General features: G+C 32.8%; 1 pseudogene; it reads left to right on the top strand.

The window, feature by feature from the left end:
• Positions 1-18,176, top strand: part of LOC124974252 (cyclin-dependent kinase 17-like) — a 307,761-nt pseudogene extending 289,585 nt beyond the window's left edge.
• Positions 18,177-18,750: the final 574 nt, after the last annotated feature.

Raw genomic sequence — 18,750 nt, 5'->3', positions numbered from 1 at the left:
TATGAATTGCCTAAACTGAATGAGAAGGACGTACACAATTTAAATAAATCTAATTCAAGCAATGAAATAGAAGAGGTCATCAAAAGCCTACCAAGAAAGAAAACTCCAGGACCAGCTGGGTTCTCAGCTGAGTTCACAAAACCTTTAAAGAAAAGCTCATTCCAATACTTCTCAAAGTATTGCATAAAATAGAAGAGGAGGGAAACCTCCCAAACTCATTCTATGAAGCCAATATTACCCTGATACCTAATCCAGACAGAGACACATCGAGGAAAGAAAATTTCAGACCAATATCCTTAATGAACATCGACACAAAAATTCTCAACAAAATTTTAGCAAATCACATACAAAAAAATATTAAAAAGATAGTGCACCATGATCAAGTGGGTTTCATCCCAGGGCTGCAAGGTTGGTTCAACATCAGGAAATCAATAAATGTAATTCACCATATCAATAGACTTAAAGTCAAGAATCACACGATTATTTCAATAGATGCAGAAAAGCATTTAATAAAATACAGCACCCCTACATGCTCAAAACACTGGACAAAATAGGGGTAGTAGGAACATTCCTTAACAATGTAAAGGCCATGTATGCTAAGCCCATGGCTAATATCATTCTAAATGGTGAAAAGCTGAAAGCATTCGCCCTAAAAACTGGAACAAAGCAGGGATGCCCTCTTTCACTACTTCTGTTCAATATCGTCCTTGAAACTCTAGCCCGAGTAATTAGACAGACCAAAAAATTAAAGGGATATGAATAGGAAAAGAAGAACTCAAACTATCCCTATTTGCTGATGATATGATTATATACTTAGAGGAGCCAGGAAATTCCACCAGAAAACTTTTAGATCTCATAAGTGAATTCAGTAAAGTAGCATGGGATATAAGATCAATGCACATAAATCTAAGGCATTTTTATACATAAGTGATGAATCTTCAGAAGGAAAAATTAGGAAAACTACACCATTCACAATAGCCTCGAAAAAAATAAAATACTTGGGAATTAATTTCACAAAAGAGGTGAAAGACCTCTACAATGAGAACTACAGAACACTAAAGAACAAAGTTAAAGAAAACCTCAGAAGATGGAAAGATCTCCCATGTTCTTGGATAGGAAGAATTAATATTGTCAAAATGGCCATACTACCAAAAGTGCTATACAGATTCAATGCAATTCCAATTAAAATCCCAATGATGTACCTTACAGATATAGAGCAAACAATTATGAAATTCATCTGGAAGAATAAAAAACCCAGAATAGCTAAAGCAATCCTTGGCAGAAAGAGTGATGATGCTGGGTGTATCGCAATACCAGATCTTCAACTCTACTACAAAGCAATAGTAAAAAAAACGGCATGGTATTGGTACCAAAATAGAAAGGTGGATCAATGGTACAGAATAGAGGACATGGACACAATCCCAAATAAATACAATTTTCTCATACTAGACAAAGGGGCCAAAAATAGGCAATGGAGAAAAGATAGCCTCTTCAACAAATGGTGCTGGGAGAATTGGAAATACATATGCAACAGAATGAAAATAAACCCATATCTCTCATCATGCATGAAACTAAACTCAAAATGGATTAAGGACCTTGGAAACAGACCAGAGACCTTGCATCTTATAGAAGAAAAAGTAGGTCCAGAGCTTCAACATGTTGGCTTAGGACCAGACTTCCTCAACAGGACTCCCATAGCACAAGAAATAAAAGCAAGATTCAACAACTGGGATAGATTCAAACTAAAAAGCTTTCTCTCAGCAAAGGAAACTATCAGCAATGCAAAGAAAGAGCCTACAGAGTGGGAGAAAATCTTTGCCAATCATACTTCAGATAGAGCACTAATCTCTAGAATCTATAAAGAACTCAAAAAACTCTACACCAAGAATGCAAGTAATCCAATCGACAAATGGGCTAAGGAAATAAACAGACACTTCACAGAAGAAGATGTACAAGCAATCATCAAACATATGGAAAATGGTTAACATCTCTAATAATAAGAGAAATGCAAATAAAAAGGACTTAAAATCAGCATATTACAGAGATACAGCCACATCAATGTTCATAGCTGCTCAGTTCACAATAGCCAGATTGTGGAACCAACCTAGATGTCCTTCAATTGATGAATGGATAAAGAAAATGTGGTATATATATACAATGGAATATTACTCAGCCATAAAGAATGATAAAATTATGGCATTTGCAGGCAAATGGATGAAACTGGAGAATATCATGCTAAGTGAGATAAGCCAATCTCAAAAAACCAAAGGAAGAATGATATCACTAATAAGTGGATGATGACACATAATGGGGGGTGGGACGGGTTAGTGTTGGGGTTGGAGTTGGGTTTAGGGAGGGGGGCAGGAATGGAGGAAGGAAGGACTGTATAGATGGAGGGGAAGGATGGGAGGGGAGGGGGGAAGGGAAAAAATGGCAGAATGAATCAAACAACATTACCCTATGTAAATTTATGATTGCACAAATGGTATGCCTTTACGCCATGTACAAATAGAGAAACAACATGTATCCCATTTGTTTACAATAAAAAGAAAAAAAAATTATAACTCCACAGGGAGTTAAATTCTAGAAAGTATTTAAACCTAAAAAAAAAAAAAAAAAAAACCACGCTAAGATTCCATCTCACCCCAATTAGAATGGCGATTATCTAGAATACAAGCAACAACAGGTGTTGCCGAGGATGTGCGGAGAAAGGTACACTCATACATTGCTGGTGGGTCTGCAAACTAGTGCAGCCACTCTGGAAAGCAGTGTGGAGACTCCTTAGAAAACTTGGAATGGAAGAACCATTTGACCCAGCTATCCCACTCCTTGGCCTATACCCAAAGGACTTAAAATCAGCATATTACAGAGATACAGCCACATCAATGTTCATAACTGCTCAGTTCACAAAAGCCAGATTGTGGAACCAACCTAGATGTCCTTCAATTGATGAATGGATAAAGAAACAGTGGTATATATATACAATGGAATATTACTCAGCCATAAAGAATGAGAAAATTATGTCATTTGCAGGCAAATGGATGAAATTGGAGAATATCATGCTAAGTGAGATAAGTCAATCTCAAAAAACCAAAGGACAAATGATATCGCTAATAAGTGGATGATCACACATAATGGGGGGTGGGCGGGATTAGTGTTAGGGTTAGGGAGGGTGGCAAGGATGGAGGAAGGAAGGACTGTATACAGGGAACAGAGGGGTGGGAGTGGTGAGAGGGAAGGGGAAAAATAACAGAATGAATCAACCAAAATCACCCTATGTAAATTTATGATTACACAAATGGTATGCCTTTATGCCATGTACAAACAGAGATACAACATGTATCCCATTTGTTTACAATAAAAAAAGACCTAAAATAGTATATGGATGACTGTGGGAACATTCTGAGTATGCACAATGTAAAGGTATATTTATTGTGTATTGTTAAAGTGTGAAGAAAATGAGCTAGATTGCACAGCGTAATATACCAACCTCAGAACCAGTCTTTGCAATTTTATGTTTGGCTTATTTACTCAACTTCTGTGTACTGTACTACAGATTTTCTAGGATCATACATTTTGTAAAACTGCTTCATTTTAAAAGTCTTCTAAAAATATTTTTGATATTTTATTTCACATTGCAACTGATTGTCCTATATGTGTAGAATAAATCTGTGGGTATATTGTACTATCTGATATAAAATCCAAATGATGGACACATTCTGCCAAAGGTCACCTTTAAGTGTTGAACTCCCCTAATATATTTTAAATTGTATTAAATTATAAAATAACAGTGAATTTTCAGGGTTATGCATTATGTAACACAAGAAATATATAGTTATTGTGATTTCTTTGCTTGAAGTAACTATCTGTATTGTTAGCAGAAATCATAAGTTAATTGTGTTTTTGTAGTACATCTAAGAATTCAAATAATGCTAAAGAAGTTTTCTATAATTATCAGACCCAGAAGAAACCTAGATGTTATCAGATAAATAAAAGCACTTGACATACCTGTGTTCTTATAGACTTCTTTGTTGTGAGTGATATATTTTACATTTTCAAACATTTTATTTGTCCAAAGTTCACCAACAGTTTATAGAAACCTATTTTGAAAATAAAGTGTCCCATCTGGTGTGTTTGAGACCTTTACAATTCTGTAGATAGTAAATCAGTAACTTCAAACGTGCATTTTTATTAAATAGTGAATTTGGTAAATATAAAGGAAAGCCAGTTTCTGTTAATGAAAGAGAGGTCTGAACATATTGCTAGCACATTGCTAAGAATTTAGAACAAGGTTTTAAAAGTATTTCCCTATATATTCCATGAGGTTTGTTTTCATCATAGTTTACATTTTCCTTTGCAAGGTGTTGTGAAAGCTATTTTTAGATCTCAGTTTTTAAAATTCTGCTTTTTCTGCTTTTATATTAGCAATAATTTGGAAAGAAAATAGTCTATAATTATAATTTGACAGAGGTTTGAGAAGTCTTTTAAATCAGGTCTAAATAGTTGCAAAGTATTTTATTGTTTGTTAAAATCACATTTAATATTTTCCAAATGTAAAATTTAATAGGAATATATTGAAAGGTAGTGGTGTTTACCACTGTAACCCCAATGCAACCCACCAGGAGTATAATAAAGTAGTGACTTTAGAGTTTTCAAAACACATAAATAATTATGTGGAATCTGAGAACTTCACAGCTTACAATTTATTCAGGCCAGGCATGGTGGTGCATGCCCACAAACCAGCTTATTGGGAAACTAAGGTAGTAGGATCACAAATTTGAGGCCAACCTGAGCAATTTTATTAGAACCTGTCTCAGAATTAAAATGCAAAATAGTTGGTGGCATTGCTCCTATGTAATGTGCTCCTGAGTTCAATCCCTACTACACCCCCTCCAAAAAACCACCAAAGGCATTCCTGCCATTAATCATCTGCTGCCTTGGCTTATTCTTGGTATTTTTATCTACAAGTGAACCAAAGTTACCTCTTGAATCTTCAGTACTTAAAGTTCTTTTTGGTAACTCCAGAAATTCAAGATGTGTTCCACATCTCTTTTTTTCACCACAATCCCCAAAAAAACCTCTAACATTAGCCTTGTAGGAATTGCTTTTTTCAGAGCACTAGAGTGCATTACCCCTCTTTGAATTACAACTGATTTTAAAACTGAGTAGGAGTTGCTAAAAGTAAAATATCCAGGAAGTAGGTGCTAAAAGCTGATTGAGTTATTTTTATAACTGGTGATTTGCCAGGGTATGCAGTCCCACTCTCTATGATACCTGAGACTTCACATAAAGCCACCAAGTTCAATGCTATATTTAAAGGTACTGACCCAGATCAGAAGTTTTATTTTTTTAAGGAAGGAAGTGCCTGTGTTTGATTGACATACTGGAATTTTATAATCAAGCTATAAGCTTTAGTAGTATAGAGGATACATCTGTTTAGGCTGCTTTCTCTAATAAATGAACTATCACTATGAAAACAAAATTTTGTTATATTTATAATATTTATTTTCATAGACACTGTTGACAAAATTGATAGATGCCTCAGATTGAACAATGAACTAAAATTGAGAAAACAACTCAAAATGGAAAAGGCATTGTCCTTAAAATGATATTTTTTTAATTTTTTTTCCTTTTACTATTCTTGAACAGTTGCTTTTCTACTAATAGCAAATTATATCTTGATATCTGTAAGAGTAATTTTTACTTATATTCTTTTGTAGCTGTTTCTCTACCAAATTCTATGTGGGTTAACTTATTACTACAGAAGAATGGTGTTGCATTGAGACATGAAACCAGAGAACCTTCTCATTAATTAAAAAGGGGAATTAAAGCTAGCAGATTTTGGTATGGAATGATTAAATATTTATCAATACTTCCAGGTGATTAGGTATAAAAGAACAACCATTGTCACAATGTGTTATCACTTTCATGTGAGTTTGGAAATTTTCTCTGAGCCCAGTGAACAATATTTGACAGAATTTTGTGGGTGGTTTACGTTAGTTGTTAGCAACAAATACTTAAAGGTGTGGGTTCCCAGGTGTGGCCCAAGGACCCCTGGTTTCTGATACCCTTTCAGGGGTTGTCCAGAGGTATAAAATATATTGGCAGAAGTGCACTAAATGTTATTTGCTTTTTTCCCTTTGTTAATATTTGCACTGTTGATCCAGAAGCAATAAGGATAAAACTGCTGTTTCCTGGTATACATTCAAGCAGTGTTACCAAAGTATATCATGGAATTCTTCACCACTGAGAAAAAAAGTCTCAGTTACACTTAAAATATTTTGCAAAGCAGTAAAATGCATTAATTTTATTAAATTTCCTTCTTGAGTAAATGACTAGTATTTTTGTGTTGTGTATGTATAATGAAGTATGAATTATATAAAAAAACACATGAAATGCACACAGAAATACTGTAGTTATCTCAAGGAAAAGTTTTTGGGTGATTGCCTCCAAGCTGAACTAACCCCCTTGTTTTTTTTTTTTTTTTTTTACTTTTCAAGGAACATTATTTTTACTAGAAAAAATGACCAACAGACAAACTGTGGCTATTCAGAATTAAATATTTGGCAGATTTTTCTTGAAAATATATGAACTAAGTTTGTCACTTCAAGAAAATCAACTGTAGGTATTCCTTGCCAATAGTAAAATTCAGGTTTTCAATTACAAATTAGATTTTGAAAATTTAGATCTGCTACTTTAAGCTTAATATTTTCCCACTACTTAGAAACTTTTCTAATGGGATCAGTGGTGATATTAACAAATAGAGGTTTTTCTTTTCTTATTTTGATGAAATTATATAAAAATTTTAATCTATAACTCAAGAACAAATATTTTTCCAGCTATCACCACCTCATATTATAGAATTATGTTGGTAAAAGGTTCATTTAAAGTGCAAGATAAACTAGTGAATTTTAATATAAGTATGAATAGTTCATTGATAGAGTTTCAGTTACCATATAACCTTTGAGAAAAAACTTACTCTAATTCAAATATATCGAAGAACACTATCCACAATTAGAAAATACTTTTTAAAAGTTTATCCTCTTTTCAAACTTCATATCTGTAAGATTTATTTTCTTTATATAGCTATGTATATTATGATATATTGTGATATGGAGTAAAGCATCATATCACAACAGATAGAAAGCAAAAGCAAATACAGAATACAGCTATCTTCTATCAAAATAAACTCCAAACACACTTACTGAAATGTTAAAAAGTCCATTCTTAACTAATTTTTTTGGAAACGATTTTTTATAAAAATGTTATTTGTGTAACATGAGAGGTGTTTTTAATGCATAACTAAATGTTTTAATTTTTTTTTTCATTTTATGGCAAATATCAGCTCTAATAAATATAAGAAAAAATATTTGGGGTTTTTAATCAATTTTGAGAACTTAAAATAAGTCCCAAGACCCAGGAATTTAAAAACCACCTCTGAAATTGGATCACTTATATGCTTGCAACCATGACTGCATTTATTATGTGCTTAATAATTTAATTGGTAGTTCTTTACTTATATCATTTTAGGTAATCTGATTTTAAGGGACTTGAAAGTAAGACAAAATTAGATGTCCTTTTTGTTTTGAGTAAATTATTTCTACTAGAAAAAGAAAGAACTTTGTAGAGTAGCTTTGAAATTTTTGTTACTCTCAGAATGCTTTCATAAGAACTTGGTTTTAAAAAACCCATGCAGTTTTCCAAAACTGCATTTTTAATTTTTCACAAATTATTACAATAGATTCACTTTTGGAAAATTTTACTAAATTTTATAAGTATGAGTTTTTCAGGTCATTACCCAGTAATGGATTAAAAATTTACTTTTTAAATGGTGAATTTGTCTTTGGCGATTTGTATACTTGTACTCACTTAGTATTTTGCTATTTATTTGAAGCATAAATTCCTATTTATATTTCCTTTCTTACAAAGAAAATGAGTGGGCCACCTATGTTTAAACAAAAAATTACAAGTTATTTACATGTTTGCACAGATTATACAGTCTCTTCTTGAACATAGTTTATGTTGTTATTTCCCTTCTCTCTTTGTCAAACTGCCTTTACTGTTCTTTGACATAACCGCAAAATCAATGGGTGTGACAGACAAACCATGCCTGAGTATTCAAAATGCAAAAAGAATATCAAAGACCATCAAAAATCCACTTTTATCTGGGAATACTCTGAATGCTTTAAATTTTGGCTCTAACTTCTTCAAAGCAAGCAAAGCAAATTTTATCTTCTCACAGGCCATTAAGAAATTCCGATTACTACCAGGTGCATTGATGCATGCCTGCAATCCCAGTGGTTTGGGAGACTGAGACAGGAGGATTGAAAGTTCAAGGCCAGCCTCAGCAAGTTAGCAAAGCCCTTAAACAATTTAGCAAGATCTTAAGTCAAAATAATAACTTGTTGTGCCCAGCAGCTCAAGACCCCACAAAGACCATCAGAGACCATGATCAATGCAAGCAACAAAGTCTTTTATTAGCAAGCTCGAGCCTGGTCCTCCACGCACTCAGTAACCCGTGATGCTAAGAGACCCCGAGCCCTTGTTTAGCAGGGTTTTTATAATGAAAGGCAAGCAGTTTTACAGTGTTCTTTTTAATTGGTTAACATATAAAATTGTATACAAAGCAAGTTATTTTAAGCTCTGGGTCACCCTGACCTCTGAGAGGAAGGTTGTCATTATCTTTAAGTTTGCTTTTTGTGCCAGCAAAGTTTGCTTTTGCATCAGCCACCTGGCCTTTACAGATAAGATAAAAGATGAGACAAAAATTCTTTGTGGCTTTTATGAGGGGTTGAGGGCAGTTTGGGAAGATCCTTGTATTTACACAGGTGCAAGCTTTTTCTATCTTTTCAAACTCAGTTGTAAAGTGGCCCTGGGTTAAATCTCCAGTACTTAAAAAAAGGGAGAAGAAAATAAAGAAACAAAAAACAGAGAAAAGAAATTCTGATTATCCCATGAGATAATATGATCATCTTGGTTGCTTTCATTATTTATATATTTTATTACATATTAAATACACTTGGGGCTTCAAGTAAGTGAGGGCCAATTAAATTTGAATCTTTACACTGTAAGTTGTTATTGATCCTTATGAAAATTCTACCTTTTTTTATGACCAGTGAAAATCAGAGGTTTAGGAATTACAATATAGTCATTTTCATTAATGATAAAAAGTTGCTTGTGTGTAATCATGTGATATTTAGTTAGTTGACTTTGAGAGATTGTTTATTTTGTTTCATACCAATACCAAAATTCTGATTGTAGAACAGGAACCTATTTGGACAAGCATGCTAGTTCATGATCTTCTCATGAGCAAGAGAATAAAGTATTGGACCAACTACAGTTGACAACTTGCAAAGTGATAGGATAAGCAGATTTATAGCTCTGTCTGTTACCTCCTTATAACTCAGTCTAAGCACCTGAAAGATAAATTAGAAAGCTGCCCTCCATCTTATTAATTACCAAAAATTATAGAAAATAATTTGTTGTCCTTATTTCCCAAAGTTGGGAGATTAATAGTAAAATTGATAATAAATAAATTGGTGTCAGCATTGTTCTATTTACACTGTTAGCCATGATTTAACTTTGTGGTATTGCTTATGCAATTTTTATCCAATGTAATGAAGTATTAATTTAACCTTTTTGTTATTCTTCATATTTTAATCAGATACATAAAGTTATGTATAATATAAAGTTATATGTAATAGTAATCTCAGCCTAAAATAAATTTTCTCTTGTTTGAAATAAAATATAGGGTAAAAATTAATTTATTTTCTTAAGGTACCTTTCAAAATTGCTCCTTCTTCAAGTTATCAGGATTTAGAAGCTTACAGAGATAATAACTCTAGTTTTCATTTCTGGATAATTAGTGTATTTCATATTAAATTGGCAAAGGGATGGCAAATGTTTTGCATCATTTACAGCAATTAGTAATACTCAAAAGCAATGACATCTCTCTTAGTCTAAACTTATCCATGTAACAAGAAGAGTATGGAATGCATTGTAATTTATATTCCATGGGTACCTTTTCTTAATGAACTTCTGCAAGGAAATTGTCAGTAAAACTCAACTGGATTGTAAAATAATGACCAGAATTTTTAATAAAAAATTTGCATAGCAAGTGAATGTTAGAATTATGTTAAAGGTGATAAAAACTTATAACTGTGGCAAGTAAAATTGTGTATTTCAGTGTCATTGACCTATTTTGGATTAATTTAATTTCAATTATAATTTTGGCACCATGACTTATGGACAAAAGGAAAACATCTTTAGCTTACATTAAGGTAAACTAAACTTCTACACATTATGCCAGGTACATTCATCACATAAAAGTAAGTAAAAATCTGTGGTTGTAGAATTATTGTACTTAGTTTAATTATATAATGATATGCTGGCCCAAGACCACATGGACTCAGCAGAATTTATAAAACCAACCGTGTTGAAGCTTCAAGAAGCCATGGAGTAGCCATCTCAGAATCCTTGTGAATGGAGACATGGTGAGAATAGGAACTAAAAAATCCTCTATAATCTTAATGGATTTCAGTACATTTAATTCTTTGTTTCCTTCTCCCTATGAAGGACTAGCCAGATCCATGTCAGTTCCCACAGGACCTACTCAAGTGATGTCACACTATGGTTTCAGTCACCTGATGTGCTTCTTATTTCTGCAGAGTACTCAATACAGATTGACATGTGGTAAATATATACAGATAAAAAATTACTGCATTTATAATTTTGAAATAATGTTGCTGATAACACAGGGCATACTAATAGTGATCTTTATTTTATTTTATTTTTTTGTTTTTTTGGCGCTGGGGATGCAAACTCAGGGCCTTGATGCTTGCAAGGCAAGCATTCTACTGACTGAGCTATCTCCCCAACCCACTAATAGTGATCTTAAAAGTTATTTTAAAAAGCCACAGCATAAATAGTGAAAAAGAGTTCTGGAATGGTATCAAGATTATCTATGTTTAAATACCAATTCCATTATCTAAATCACTGCCCTGTGCCTTAGATTTCACACTTAAGTAAATGGGAATACTTAACAATAACTACTTTAATGTTTTGTACAAAATGTTAAGGTTAAATTAATTAACACATTAAAAAATTAGAAAAGTATTGATTGATAGTGTAATTGAAAGCAAAATTATTTTATCATTATTTAATATTCATCAGAATCTACCAGTTTTAAGTTGTTCTAAAGACAATAATCAAAATACCATAACATCCTTCTCACACATCACCTTGACCTTGATATTCCCTTATTCAAATACCTTTGTGACCAGTGCACTCATTAAGCTATAAAGTGCATTTGTTAATCCAGTACTTAGAGATTTTTATAAAATGTCTGTAAGCTACTTTTTCCAACTATTTCAAACTATTTCTCAATGAAAATATCCCCTTTTAGCTAAATGGCCTATTCACTGTACTTCAGAATAACCTGGGTTTTCCCATCTTTGCTCTTTGTGTTCGTATCAGTTCACCCCTCCCGATTGCCTATTCTGTTGCTCTAACCAGGGCCTGTGCCTTGTAACCTTCAAAAAAAGTTTTTCATAAATCCTCTCCTGAATACAACCTAGCCTCTGGGTGCAATTCCTTCCTCTGACTGGAGGTTGCATTTATTTTCTGTATTTATGTACTAAGTTATATAATTAGATAATTGTCTTGTGCAATTTTATAAAATTTTGTTTTGTGTAACATTTTTCTCTTTATAAAATTCCAGTAATATATGTATAACATGAAATTTTTCATTTTAATCAGTTTCAAGTGTATAGTTTTCATACATTAAATATGTTCACATCATTGTCCACCTATCTCTGTCTTCAGAACTTTTATCTATCTGCAAAACTGAAACTCTGTACCCATTTGACAGCTTCCTATTCCAACCCTTTCTCCAGTCCCTGAAAATTACCATTCTTTTTGTCTCTGAAATTTACTGACTACCTCATAAGAATGGAATTACACAGTATTTTTTGTAACTGACTTATTTCAATTATTTCCCTTAGTATAATGTCTTCAGGATTTGTTCATGTTGTAGATTGTGTCATGAGGACTCTCTTTTCAGGCACTTACATATGTTCCACAGTTTGTTTATTGATTCCTCTATCAAAGGGCTCTGCAGTTGCTTCTATATTTTAACTTCTGTAAACAATAGTACTATGAATGTGGGCATATAAACATCTGTTCGAGATTGTGCTTTCACTTCTTCTGGGTTTAGATCTGGGAGTGGTATAACTGCACAGTGTAATTCTGTTTTTAACTTTTTGAGGGACCACTATACCATTTTCCATTTCAATCATATCATTTTACTTTTTGTATAATATTGTAATATTTAAAATTCAATTTTACAGAATTTTAAATATTTGCTAGATTGTGAGATTTTAATGGAAGAACTGTCTTAAGTTCCTGTGTATTCACACAGCTCATATGTTGTAGTGTCAATACATTGAACCTCCTTCATTTTCTTCCCTTACACACACACACATATACACACACACCACCCTGCATCTGCATATTGTCTCTGCTTCCTGCTTTAGAATTATTTGCTTCCCTTTATCCCTGTTACCTTATGCTTTACCTCAGACCACCATCATCTCCCAAATTATCACAACAATCTCATTTGTTGGTCCTCCTTGTTGGTTGCCCCTTTCAGTGCATGGTCACACAAGGATTCAGTGAGAAAAGAGTTCAATTCTGAAAGTTTCAAACACATAGTAAGCATCCATTCACTATTAGCTATTATATTATTCCTTCCTAGCACAGGGGAGCTAGACATTTTAAGTATAAAAATGATTCAACCTTATGAGCATATGGAATGTGAGATGAGTAAGGTAAAAGTTAATAAATTACCTGGATCTTAAAAAAAATCTCTGTAGGAGATTTATAAGCAGGCTAATACAAAATTCTCCAGAGACATACACTTTAAGGAGAAATTCTTGTGCTTCATAGTATAGAATGGATTTTTTTTCCCCTGTGATGTATTTTGAAGGGTGTCAAATGCATTTTCTTTGTAATGGCTTCTGGAAGACCTCTGTTCCCAGGAAAAACTGAGGAAGATGAACTGCACTTAATTTTCTGACTACTATGTAACAGGAGGAGTCTTTCTCCAGTGATTTACACCTGCATTTGACTAGCTGGATTAATCTGTATCTCTAAAAAGTATTTTTAAAAACTTTTTACTGAGACAAATGTAAATAGATGTTATGTTTAAGGTTTACAGTTGGCTTAATTATTATGAAGAAATCTTGGTAACTTCTTTATATTTACAGAGTTTCATCTTTGCAATAAAGATTTTATGAAAGAAGAGAGGAGAAATATTATTGAAAATTGAACTTCAGTGTATTATTAAGGAATATTTCAAGCTTAGATGGTGTCATCTGGGTAGAAAAAGGGTCAGACACCATCATATTCATAGCATCATTACACAGTCCAAAAATAAGCCCATAAGTACTTATAATTTTCATCATTTTAATTTCAGTTGAAATAAATTATCTAATAAATGTAATATGTTCTCTAAGGCACTTTCTTAGTAATGCCTACATATATGTTCATAAGTATAATTTACATGAATATGTATAAGTTTCTATGTATATATATATATATATATATATATATATATATTTTAATTCAGGAACTCCATCTTAGGAAACTTGGCCAGATGTTTCTTCAGATGATGAATTCAAGAACTACAGCTTTCCAAAATATAAACCACAGCCTCAATGTAACCATGCACCCAGGTAATTTTTTTAAGTGAGAAGGGGAGAAACTATATGATTCTTTTTAATTTCCCAAAGTATTTGCTGCAATAAAAATTCCATACAAATAATATACACAATAAAAATTCCATACAAATAATACACAAATATTTTGGGACCTAATATATTTAAATTCTTCCCTTTCTTTGTCATATTAGTTTTATGATTCAGTAAGAAAAATTAGTAAAGTGTGAAGTAGCATTGAATCATAAATAAAATGAGCATAGAACTTATGTATTAGAATTCTAGAATTTATCTTGGTAGATAAATTCCTTTTCCCAGAAAGAAAGCATTGATTAATGCCTTATTTGGTACTATAAAAATTATGGTACAATTTTTGTTTTGCTTTCTATAGAATCATTCTCTATTTATTCACAAAACATTTAAGTATTATAAGGAAAATTTTGACTGATGCATACATCAAATGACCCATAAGTATTTTGTTCAGAGTTACTGACAGAATTTGTACTTGAAGACTATAAACTGTGACTTCACAGCAAAATGTAATGTCCTGAATGTCAGCAGTTCAGTTGAAGTTTCTTCTCACAGCTACATCTAGATCAGTCCATAACCCCAGTAAAATTGCTCTGAATATTTTGACTTGTGGAATGCAGAAGCATATATTTGCAGTAACAAAGAATAACCCCTTGTCTTTATTTTCCATTAAAATTTTTAAGTCACCAAAATACCAAATTAAGGGCATTGCCTACTTTAATAAAAAAATTTACATTGCTTACAACATAACATACTTCTTGAACTTCCATTTCTTCTCAAACTAGGGAAGTAATAGCAAAACATTTCTGATACCAGAAATATTTTTAATATTTGTATGTGCTGATATTCTTATTGCTAGTGTAACACCTGATATTCTCAGCTAGACATTCTTAGGAAGAATAGCCATGTATGCTGGACATTTTTGTGTTTCTCCAAAGTAGTAGTATAATTACTGTTTTGTTACACACACACACACATATTTTTAAATATATATACCATTGCCTATGATAATGTTCAGTGTAGAAGGCTGACATCCTGTGAAGCAGATTGTCCATGAAATTAGCTCCAAGCTTGTCAGTGCTTAAGATCCTCTGGATATGTATCAGAATGACAAAGTGCTGAGGACTGAAAGAGTCTGGAGAATGTCTAGGCTTCCAGGATCCCCAGGACCTACTTAGAGTACTCAGGGGAGAATATTTCTCTATTTGTAATGGCACTTTTGTCAGTGAAAGGCAGTGAAAGATAGACCCTGTGATTTCTCAACCAGAGATAATCCCATTAAAATAATCCCTACCTCCACTACTCCTAGCTATGTTAATTTTATAACTATAATTACATTTCTTTATTAACTATTGGCTTGATGGTATTGGTTAATAAAGTTGTATGAAGTTACATCACATTTAAATTGAACTGGGTACCCTCTAGTACCCATTGCTGTAAAAATTTATTGAATGGCTTGTCTCTGTTTATCTTGAACCACACTGATATATTTTGGGGTCACTTTTCTGTGCTTTTACCCATATGATAGGTAAATGATGCTTTTATGCACTTGCCTTCATTCTGGTAATGTGAAAATTGATGTAGTCATTAAGCTCCCTTATTATAGAGAATACTTGGTTTTGAGACAGAATGATGACTCAAATTCAACATCTCTGATATTTTTCATGAACATTGAAAATGTGAATTGATGTTATTTATGGTCTCTTCCTAAGGCAATGAAAGATAAGCCTCTTTAGACTAAAATAGTTTTGAGTTTATTTGAACTCAACAAGACTATCTGTTTTAGGGCACTTAAATTTAGGAAACAAAAACACTTAGGAAACAGTTTTAGCTGAAATGTTTCTATCACCTAAGATAAAAATTGCCACATTTTTTATTGTTATATCTAGGTTAGACTCTGAAGGAACTGAGTTGTTAACAGAATTTCAACAGGTAAAGTCACATCTTATTTTGTAATTCTTAAATGTCATTAAGCCTCTGTTTCCTCAAATGTAGAATGATAATGATTATTTATAGTAGCATCCACAATGTTTCAGAAACATGATTAAGTTAAACATATATATATATATATGTTTATTGTATATATATATATAATATACAAGACATAATGCAATATATGTTATATTTATTACATAGTTTCTCTTAATGATCTGGATCTCTCATTTTGACCAAGAACACCTGCTGGAATTGATCAACTATATCAAGGCCATGTTCTCCAAATTTTTGATCTCTTATGTTCTTTTTTTCCTTATAGTTAATGCCTTTCAGGTTGATGCTGCCCCAGACACCACTCACATTTCCTCCAAAGCAGGAACAAGAGGGAGGATAAGGGTGGTAACAACCAAATTTACCCTTATATTTTGAAAACAAGGCTTTTAGTAGAAACCACTGAAAAGCTTCTTCCCAAGTCTCATTGGCCAGCACATTAATTGTAAGAGAGGCTGGGAATTAGGAGCAGAATTGTTGTAATCAGCCTAAAGTTAGAAACAGTCCTGATTCATGATCTGTCAATTAACAAGGAAAAGGGACAGGGGGTATTGATAGGTTACTAAGAACATCTGCTATAAGGACATTGAGTGTATTGTCCCCAGATTTTCATGATTCATGAAGAAAAGTGAAAGAAAAAATTGAATATTTTAATTTTCATCCCTTCAGAAAATAGAGGAATCTAAAGTTTTACATAAGATCCAGACTTATCTTGAAAATGTGGAACTGATATATAATTAATACTATATAATCTCAATAGCAATTCAAATTCAAGTGTATCTGGAGTACTCCAAATTAGTACTTGAAAATAGTTATCATAATAAATAACCAAGATTTTAAAGAAAGCTCTCTAAATACTGATTTGTCCTTTTCCAACTTTTATAGTAATTGAGAGTAAAAGTTAATGAAGCAGTTCTTTGCTTTTTTACAGTTTGAATCTAATAAAATGGTTTCAGCAGAAGAGGTCATGAAGCACGCATACTTTCAAAGTCTGGGCTCAAGAATACATGCTTTACCAGAAAGTAAGAAAATCCAAAGTTTTTCCCCTTTCATATTAATTTGTCTAATGTTGGGGAATGAGATGGATTAGAGGTTTAGAAAGAGATGGTTGCTGATTATAAATCAGAAACATTGGTCATTTCTGAAGGTAGATCAAAATTTCTTAAAGGAAGGAGCCCCACTGCACAGGTTTTTCAAATCAATCATAATTTTCCCTTCTGTATAAGTGTTTTAATATATATTTTTTCACCACTCTAACAAACTGTAAGAAACCCATAATACTTAAGTATGGGTCATCACTCTTACTCTATTTAATTTGAAATATACCTTCTGTGATGGCATCTGTTGGCCTAATATAACTTCAATTCAGTTTTAAAAGTGGACTTTTACAAAGATTAATGAGACACAGTTGAAACATAAGATAATTTCCTTGTGGAAGAAACTTACCTTAATATTATAAAGATGATTTTCATTTCTGGGGGTCACTCTGACTTTACCATTCCTATGAAAGGGGTCAGTGTATTATCAGAGCCATTAAAATGATACATTTCCCATGTGGTAAGTAACTTTTCAATTTTACTTCTGACATTCTTTTTTTTTAAATTAGCCCAGTATTTTACTCTAAAATGGAGTAAGGTAAGTGAGGGATTAGGAAAATATTTGAGAACTGAGCTATGAAAAGCTTTCATTTATTTCCCATTCTCATTTACTAGACAATAGTGATTCATTGAGATTTATATAGCAATCATCAACAAGCAAATTGAGTAAGAAATACTTTAGACTTTTTACTTAGCACTTAACAGGATATTTTTTAACATAAGTCTACCTTCTGAGAGATTGTAAATGAGAAATGAATTATAGGTGCTTTTTAAAAAGTTTATATTTCATTATTAATACTGAATTTCAGTTTGAGGTAGTAGCAGCTACCCTGTTTCATGTTCCTCACTAAAAATCTGAAGGTAGTTTGAGGACCTGATATCTTTATGCCATCATGAGATAGTGATAAAGTACAGAGAGAATAAGAACCTGGTAATGCATTTGATGAGGTCTCCCAAACCAGTAAGTTCTGAAACAAATAGCATGTGTTTTTATCCTCAGGGAAACACCTGCTTGCACAGTGCTTTAAAGCAGAGTTTAGGGAAGGGTTCTGAAAAGGGATTACTTCCTTTCATTTCCTCCTGAAAATGGACAAAAAAAGGCAAAATCTTTGAGTAGGGCTATATAGATTTATAAGTGCAGTATAAATGTTTATGTTGGATCACTATATACTTTTTAAATGCTCTTCTGTAGTTGGATTGTATATGTTTGTAATAATGTTAACCTTCACCTAATGACTTTTGTCTGTGCATTTTGGGCATGTCAGTATTCAGTTTGAAAGAGATTCAGTTGTAAAAGAACCTAGGTTTTTGAAATTCTTCTTACCCAGGACAGGTGTGTTTGTCATGAACCATTTCACATGTTGGTCATGAATTTTTGTGTGGAACCAAGCTTTTGGTTTATAAATTGATGAGTAAAATTATCAATGTAAAAGTCAGCAAACAGGGTGGGCATTTTGGCTCTGTGATAGAGTATTTGCCTAGCACCTGTAACAATTTATTTTCAAATGTTTGTTATAAAATGTATGGCTAGCAGATCTCTGTGACCCTTTCTGGCACAGTCAAGGTACTGAACCTGTCAGTCTGTGTCTCCATTTCTCCATTATTTTCTCCCGCCTCTCCTCCCCTACATACACACCAGTCTTCCTATATCAGACACAGATGGAGATGGTTTTGAACTCACCCATGAAAGCCAGAGCTAGGTCAGCCTGGAAGTGACATTGGGTAGAATAGTAACCTTTGTCACCAAACTTGGCAGTTCACATTCTCTTTTACCAAAAATGTAGCCTGAAGGAAAAACAGTGGTTCAGGTTCTTTCCTTCTCCATCACTTCTCCCTTCTCAGTACAGAGCAATTAATAGAATTTAAGATTCAAAAGATCAAGGGACCATTTTTCAAATCCATTCCACACTCCAAAATTCAAT

This window comes from Sciurus carolinensis, unplaced genomic scaffold, assembly GCF_902686445.1.
Source record: "Sciurus carolinensis unplaced genomic scaffold, mSciCar1.2, whole genome shotgun sequence".
NCBI lineage: Eukaryota > Metazoa > Chordata > Mammalia > Rodentia > Sciuridae > Sciurus > Sciurus carolinensis.
Note: the sequence above shows the minus strand (reverse complement) of the source record. Positions and strands in the feature narration are given on the sequence as shown.